Source organism: Sinocyclocheilus anshuiensis, unplaced genomic scaffold, assembly GCF_001515605.1.
Source record: "Sinocyclocheilus anshuiensis isolate Anshui unplaced genomic scaffold, SAMN03320099.WGS_v1.1 scaffold457, whole genome shotgun sequence".
NCBI lineage: Eukaryota > Metazoa > Chordata > Actinopteri > Cypriniformes > Cyprinidae > Sinocyclocheilus > Sinocyclocheilus anshuiensis.
The window spans coordinates 1771076-1780540 of record NW_015537939.1 but is presented as its reverse complement, the minus strand read 5'-3'; positions in this window follow the sequence as shown (position 1 = coordinate 1780540).

The following is a 9465-nucleotide window of genomic DNA, read 5'->3' as shown; positions in this document are numbered from 1 at the left end:
AAAAATATGTTATGTTTATATATTAAATATGTTTATATATAATATAAAATACAAGAATATAAATATATAAATGTATATGCATGTAAATATTTCCAATATATATACTGTATGTGTGTGTATTTATATATGCATAATAAATATACACAGTACACATACATATATTATGTAAACAAAAACTTTTATTTTGGATGCGATTAATCGCATCCAAAATTAATCAAACGATTAATCACAAATTAATCGTTTGACAGCATTAATATATATATACATACACACACATATATACAGGATATGTGTATACTGTGTATATTTATTATGTATACAAACACATGCATGTATATATTTAAGAAAAACATGTTATGTTTATATATTAAATATATTTATATTAGGGCTGGGCAAGTTAATGCGTTATTATGCGCAATTATTTTAACGAGCTTTAACGCTGTTTTTTTATTATTATGAAAGTCCGTTGCTCACTGGCTCTGAATACACATACAGACAAACCATGGGTCACAGGAGGGGTGGGATGTTGATCAGTACTGGCTTGAGATGGATGTCATCAGGCGTCTCAACCAATGAGAGCATTTGGGGTGGGCCTTAGACTGCAGCAGCGCTCACATGAAGCGCTCACAACTTCATGAGTGGGAAAATAGGAAGTTTCCGGAAGACAGCAGAGAAGCGTTCTCGCTCAGCACAGTAGAGTGCATCATTTTGTTAACTTTGTGGTTTATTATTTTGAGTTGTTTGGGATGCGGTAACACACACGGCCCTCTCACAATATATTGCTTTACAGATCTATCACTTTTGCCGCTCAGAAATGTTCACGCAATCATGCAGCACGTATCAGAAGTTCAGCGCTCCGGCAATACATGCGCATTGCGCCCGAGCCCAACTGAACCGTGCTCTGGCCCACCTCTTCCAACCGAGCCAGGGCCGGCTAAACGAACCGCGGCACAAAGCGATCACACTAGTCAAACGAACCAGGCTTTGGGGGTCAGACACGCTCGGGCACGGTTAAGATTGCCTAGTGTGAGTCCACACATTTTGTTAACTTTGTGGTTTATTATTTTGAGTTGTTTGGGATGCGGTAACACACACGGCCCTCTCACAATATATTGCTTTACAGATCTATCACTTTTGCCGCTCAGAAATGTTCACGCAATCATGCAGCACGTATCAGAAGTTCAGCGCTCCGGCAATACATGCGCATTGCGCCCGAGCCCAACTGAACCGTGCTCTGGCCCACCTCTTCCAACCGAGCCAGGGCCGGCTAAACGAACCGCGGCACAAAGCGATCACACTAGTCAAACGAACCAGGCTTTGGGGGTCAGACACGCTCGGGCACGGTTAAGATTGCCTAGTGTGAGTACACACTTATTCTCCCGCATCCTGCACACACGAGTCTCTCACGCCCGCACTCGCCCCACAAGTGTTGTCCCGTGCCGCACTCTGCTGCGTTGGGTCCCGCGATCATGCAGGCTCTACTCGGAAGGTGCCTGTTATAATGTTATGATCGAGGCTCTGGACTCTGAGCATAACTTGTTTTTCTGTAACAAACTATCAAATATTTTCTATAAAAACTTTAATGCCCTGGCAGTGGCAAATAGCTTTGCTTTAATATTTAATTTGATTACATTAATGTTAGAAGTTGAGATTTACAAGAAATATTTTAACTGCTACTATGTAAAAGGAATACTGCTGTAAAAAAAACACCTTATTTGTTTAAAGTGTTTGCAAACCAAATGTTATTGCACTTTTGTTCATATAGCAATACTTTAAATGAAAAAGTGCACAATACACTACTTTTGAATTCGTTAATGAATTTTGTGCATAATGCGATTAATCGCAGAAAATCATGTGATTAATCGCGATTAAAAAAATGTAATCGTTGCCCAGCACTAATTTATATATAAATGTAATAATATGAATATATAAATGTATAAACATGTAAATATTTTCCAAATATATACTGTACATGTGTGAATTGATATATACATAATAAATTTACACAGTATACATATATAATGTAAACAAACTTTTATTTTGGATGTGATTAATCGCGAATAATCGTTTGACAGCATATATATACAGTATATATATATATATATATATATATATAACAACAATAGAACTGTTCAAAATTATATCCACAAAAATTACAAAAAAAGAAAAAAACTAAAAAATTACAAAATGATAATGAAATTCAGACATATTAACTGTCCAAAAGTGTTCAAATACCAATAAAATAAAATATTTATTGTGAATGCTCCTTTATTCAAGGAACTGCTGAATCAAGTCTCTGGAGAGGTGGTGCCACACCATCAACTACGAAATGGCCATTACATTTTCACATGCCAGTGCATTACGCAGTTAGAGCAATGATGTTCTTGTCATCACATATCGAACAGAACAATGTCTCGTACTGCTAATGTCAGTTGCTCCACTTGCCAATTACATGGTATGGTGGTTCACGTGTTTGACTAATATAGATGCATGGTTCTTTGTAGAAGGATCGAAACATCCCCAACTGCACTCTCTTTGACACAGCCAGTGTTGGGCTAGTTACTCAAAGAATGTAATATATTATTCATTACTACTTACTCCTTTCAAAAGTATTATTGTTACTTTACTTACTACTTTCTGGCAACATTAGTTACACTACTAGTTACATTACTTTTTCTTCACGCCCCACAGAAGTTGTAACTGTGTATCTTCCACATAAAATTCTTCTTACTAACAACATATTTCTGCCTCATCATTTGACCAAAATCCACATTGGATCGCAGTCAGAAGTTATTACAAACACTCAATAGTGATTGATAGTGACATTCAAGTAGAAGTCTTGTAATCTCATTAATCTCATTAATTGTCATGTGTAGCTTGAAGTTAATTGTAATTTCTCCGTTAACCATATACGATTATATTTCATTATGTATTTTATCAAATCACAAAAGTTTGTAAGAAACTGTTTAATTTTCCAAAAAAATTTCAATTATAGTAATATAATGTACCACATGCCGATCAGAGGGATGTGGGTGGGATGTGATGCCAGAGTAAAGTAAAGCCACAACTTACACAACAGTGTTCAGATCAAGCTTTTTCCTGACAAAATCAATATAATTCTATCTGCTGAATGTAAGCTTTTCCATATTACAAGCTTTCCTGCTGCACTGGGGACATCACATGCATGTGCGAAAATTATGATTGTTGGATTATTTGATTGTTGGATTTTAAATCAGCGGGGTTGAGGCATCAAAAGTAACTAAGCTGTTTTATGGATGGTAACTGTAATATTATTACTGAAATCTTATTAGTAATTAGTTACACTACTAGTTACTGCAAAAAGTAATATTATTACAGTAACTAAGTTACTAGTAACTAGTTACTGCACACAGCACTCCGTTTTTAGAAAATTGTCTGCAGGTGTATCAATAACTGATAATATGATGCTGCCTGTTATGCAGGCATTTTTGCTGGATGGTTCGGTCAGACTCCCTCTCCTCGTTGTCCTCTTAATTGCACATTGTCATATACCCTTGACTTCTTCCATAACGTCTGTGGTGGGGTGAAGACTGCCACATGCCTTATTAGATCCGTATGAAATCATCCACACACACACACCCCTACAGAAAATAAGAACACTGATCCTCTTTCAGTCATCTGGACTTTGACTTTGAAGAAAACATTGAATTTTGTGGGGGAAAAACCTAATACGTATGCAATGCACGTGCGAAGCATTACCTGTCAAATTCGTCCACACTTTTATGAGATTGTAACTTAACTGAGGATTTACCGAGACATTTAATAATGTTATCAGGAGATGACACGCAATAACATGTCTATGAAACCCCTGTAAATGGGCGGTTAAGAAACTGACTTAGTCTATGTATATGGAAGGAGCTTAACACTTCTAATGGTGAGAAGCTTAGCATATCTAATTAATCAGTGTCTCAGCTCCTTGTCTTGCAGAAACAGATCCTACATGGCCTTTTAGGCAAAATGAGCAACATAATGGAAATGTAATCACATCAATCAACTCATTTTCTCTTCATTTTGGCCCTGTTTTAATAGGATTTAAACCTTTACATTTCAAAAGTGCTTATCCCTGATGCCCTTTACTATATTTTAAACTCTCCAGTCACTGTTAAAGGTGAAAAAAGTGCAGGTGTTACCTTAAAAACTCAGTGAAGACATTTGACGAGTAAAGAAAGCGAAAGACAGGGTGGGACCAAGGGCTCTATTGATTGCTCTATTTCTATTAATCTTTTATTTATATCACTGCTGTGAACCATTACTTACTATTTGCTGTTGATAGTTAGAACTGGTAGAGGTGGGAAATTTTACAGGAACAACATTTGGACACATGATGTTTTAAACAGTGTTAGTTCTTGGTTAGTGAAAACAAAACAAAAAACGAAACACAAAACACAAAACACAAAAAACAAAACAAAACAAAACAAAACAAAACAAAATAAAATAAAATAAAAAAAATACAATATTATCCATCAAGGACACATTGATATGTTCAAAAATGACAGTAAATACCTTTGTATTGTTACCAAAAAAAAAGTTAAAATATTAAGCATCACCCCTGTTTTCAATATTGGTGATCATAAGAAATGTTTCTTAAACAGCAAATCAGCATATTAGAATGATTTCAGAAGGATCATGTGACATTGAAAATTCAGCTTTGCCATTTCAAGTATAAATTACATTTAAATATTAAAATAGATTAGTTCTTTTAATTGTAATAATATTTCACAATATTACTGCTTTCACTGTATAGATCAAATAAACAAGCATAAACTTCTTTCAAAAAAATCGTACTCAGCCCAAATGTTTGAAAAGTACACACACTTTCTATTTCGCCCCATTACTGTACATTATACAAATCTTAGCCACCCACTAGCTGTTATTATATTTGTGACTTGTGTGTTTGTTTCGCTTGCATTGATTCACTTCAAATGCTGCAGGCGTAAGTGACACAAGCCTGCTGATCCGTTCATCAGGGCCCCGACCGCTGACATGGAGCATCCAAAAGGTAAATATTGTTTCAGTGGCACCATTTTTAATGTGGAAGAAAAGTTCTTAATTATGTTCTGCACAGATAAACCTATCAACATCCCACAAAGCTTTCCTCCTCTTTTCCCTTTTGTCTGGTCATTTCTCTCTCTTCCTCTCTCTCCGGTCCCTCTCCTCTGCCCCTCCATGCCTGGAGGAGCAGGGAGATGCGAGCCTCAACGTGTCTGACTGATTACTGTAATTCATACACTTTAATTAGCTGCACAAACCATTAGCCACAATTAGACTATTACAGAATGCTTTGTGGCAGGAGCAAGCCTGAGGAGTACGTTTATCTGCTGGAAGGAGAAAATGGAGAGAGATACAGAAGCAGAGAAGGGGGAGGACGAGCTTTCAGTGGAAATTCACACAAGCGTGAAAATATTAGACCGAGCACTGATGCAGGGGTGCTAGCGAATTCAAAAGAGCTAATAATTTGAACGGCGCCTTAAATGCAAACATTAAGGCGTTGGGACAGCCAATCAATTTGTTGGTTGTCTGTAAAGTGAGCCTTATTGTTAAAGACAGTGGCTGTGTTCCAAAACCTAGCAAGCTGCCTTGGTGTCTAGTAGAAAGACCACTTCTCAGGCGGCATCCTAACTAAAATGAAACCATATAGTAACAATTGAGAAAGCAGAATAACACAGAGGTCCTCACAGAGACTCGAATAAAAATGCATTTCAGAAGAGTTTGCCATTAGCATGTTGCTAAGCTAATACTGTTTACATTACATTCAACACCAAAGTGCTGTTAACAAAAGTTTAAAAGTTAATATATGTGCCGCAGTCCATCAATTAACATCTTGTGAAGCGAGAAACTGTGTGTTTGTAAGAAACAAATCCATCAAGGCGTTTTAACTTTAAAACATCACTTCTGGCCAAAATACCAGTCCATAATCCATAAAAATGCTTCCTCTAGTGAAAAAGTGAATTACCTGTTGTCATCTCATATCAAAAACTGGTTTTTGGACTGTAATCGGTGCTTTATCTGTGCATATTTTGTCTCCTGATTCAGATGAAACAACGTTTTCACTGGAGGAAGTCATATTATGGATAGATTGGATGATATTTTAGCTGGAAGCAACATTTTGAAGATTAAAAGGGACTTAATTATGGATTTGTTTCTTATAAACACAGCTTTCTGCTTCATAAGACATTCATTGATGGACTGGAGTCATATGGATTACTTCTGGAGTATTATGATGTTTTTATCAGCTGTTTGGACACTCATTCTGACGGCACCCATTCACTGCAGTGGATCCATTGGTAAGCAAGTGATGTAATGATACATTTCTGTTCTGAAAAAGAAACTCAGCTACATATTGAATGGCCTGAGGGTAAATACATTTCATTTTTGGCTAAACTGAGAATATTTCAGAAGAAACTAGTGTTCACAATTGTTCAGTTCATACTGTCTGTCCCTTAACTCTGGAAGAAACAAAAACAGAATAACATTTATATGCAATATTAAAAAAGTTCCTCCTTGGTTCACTCAAGATATTTTCCTCTACCACTTTCTCTGTACACTGTCAGTGATGACTTTCTTTTATCTATCATGTCCTGTTTATGGCTCTGAGCTCATATATGAGAGGCTGTTTACAGTAGAGATAATGTTGGACCACGAAGGCTTTTACTCAGACAGATATGAGAGGGAAGGGTTGAAGTGCTGGGCATTGCACCAGTGTCACTAATAAAGCTTCGCCAAGCGGGAGAGAGGAACATTGAACAGACGCAGCGCTGCATTCAGAAATCTAAACCTGATGCACATGCCCCAGTGCTCTTATAAATTTTAAAAACCGATCGAGACCTTTAAAGTCAGGGCTTGGCCCGCTGCGGATAGAAGCTTTTTCTCTGTTTCAGGCTTGTCAGAGCTAGTGAACTCAGTCATCAAAAGTACCACCATACGTCACCTCACCGTGAAACTATGAGTTTTCCCATGTCCCAGTGGTCTTGCAGGTAAAAGAGTTAAGTGACCTTACTGTGAGGAGAAAAGTCCAAGTAAGGTTGTCCTCAATCACAGAGTCTGTCAAGTAAAGTCCCTAACTGTTATTTGCTAACAGTCTGGCCATTTTTTATATCAATTTACTTCTAGCAAGACATTTTCACAGATGTTTCATCCCAAGTGACCTAGACTTTTTACAGGGACAATTATTGATGGGAATTTTGACTCACTTTCACAAATGGGTTCAGTAAAAGTACCAGGTTAAAAGTACCTTATACAGTACTGTTCAAAAGTTTGGGGTCAGTAACTTTAAAAAATTGTTTTTAATTAATACTTTTATTCAGCAAGGATGTATTCAACTGAGCAAATGTGACAGTAAATACATTTGTAATGTTACAAATTATTTCCATTTCAAATATACTGCTCTTGTGAACTTTCTTTTCATCAATAAATCCTGATTTTTCAAAGAATTATTAAGCAGCACAACTGTTTTCAACATTGATAATAATGAGAAATGTTTCCTAAACCCCAAATCAACATATTAGAATGATATTTAAAGATTTATATGACACTAAAGACTAAAGTAATGGCTGCTGAAATAATGATAATGATAATAATAATAATAATTATTATTATTATTATTATCATTATTATTATTATTATCATTATTATTATTATATATTTCTGTATATTTCCTATAAATCTATATTGCTATATTCCTATATTATTAAATCTTTCAACAACAAAAAAAACTTGGTATTTGTCTTGGTAAATACAAATTATTTATATGAATTTCATTAAAATTTTGCATTCTACTTCCTTACATTCAAACATGAATTGAAATTTAAATAGCCATTTTCTGCATTCTAGTTTAATTCAAATTCAGAAATTAAAACCTAAAAGTCTTTCTCCATTCAGTTCTGAATGCCATAAAACCCAATGCATCACATCAGCTTCACATTATTCTCAAATAACTTACACATGTATTCTCTCTAATAATAAAACATATTTAAGACGGGAACTGACAGAACTTGACAGAAAACTCTGATCCAGCTCAAACTTACTATACTTAATCTTTCATAACACACCGTGTGTGATGCCTACATACAAGAAGAGTTTAAGCCGAAACACAAGTCTCAAGAAGGGCAGATTAAATATTTCAGCAAGACATTTTTGGCCCTGGACTGAGTGATTTTGGTTGGTTATTACAGGCAGCACAATCTGTTGGTTGATAGTGTCAGTTACCATTAGCATCACAACGGGCTAGATGAGCTCCAGTCTGTTGTTCAGCAGAAACCTTTAGTGAAATCACTGTCAGGCTGAACCGCAGGGCTGCATGTGGTTCCTGACGACCATGTGCAACATTACCGCAAGTTTGCTTGGCGGTTGTAGCGATATGCTGACCCAGCGAGAGTCAGCCAATCTTTTACCCTAGGCACATCTACAAGGAGTGGAAGGAGGGGTCCGATTCTCCAACGCTCCATCAAACAGGCACTTCATTCCCTCCACCCTGAAGGACAGAGGTTTAATAACACAGCTAAAGGGCTGAAGCCCACTATACAGCGCAACAGATTATATGAACATAAAGATGCTGACGGACCAAAGAGCTGACACAGAGCCTAAGAAGATAAGTAACGTTATCTGTAAGTAAAGATAAGTAAAGGATGCCATGGAAAAGAAAAGAAGGGTTTTACAAAAAATGCTTCTTGAGCAGTTTTCTAATCTGGGAGAAAAAGAAGAAAAACATTGTAGCGCCAGTTCTGGTTGTAGTAAGTCAACATACCCTCAAGTGCTCCTAAAAACGGCTCTACACTAATAATCGTTTGCACTCGGGTCTATCCACTATAAAGATGGTTATTTGCACCCTGACTCCCTCCCCTCTTCGACCTTGAGTGATGGTCGGAGTCGCGAGTGGGTGTATGCTGTAATGTAAAGTCGTTTCTTTCTGACTGGCTGGTTGTTAGAGATCTTCTCCGTTCAAAGCAGAGGCATCTGCAGCGGTTCTTTCTGGAACAACTTCAGTGGCTGAACGTGACTCCATCTTGCCCTGTTCTCACTTGGCTACATTGCAATTGTCTGGTTCACTAGAGCCTGTCGCTATGTGGGAAAGGTCTGCGTTTTGATGGACAGACACTCTTGTGCATCTGGCTGATCTCCCCCCGCTGAAGCCGGCAGATCCAGCCCTCAGTTTATCTAAACTTATGAGACCATCTGCAGTCTCGATAAATTATAAATCGATAAATCTAATGATAAATCATTATCATTATATTGTTTCTAAAAGCATCATTTTTATGCTTCAGGAATAAAAATACTCTGAACATGTTTACAGTTTTAACTATAGTCTGTTCTTGCACTTCCATTTATGCCTAAAAAGAAGAAATATAAATATTAATTGTGTAGTTATGCATAAATTAAAATAATGTACATAAAAAAAAATATATATATATATATATATATATATATATA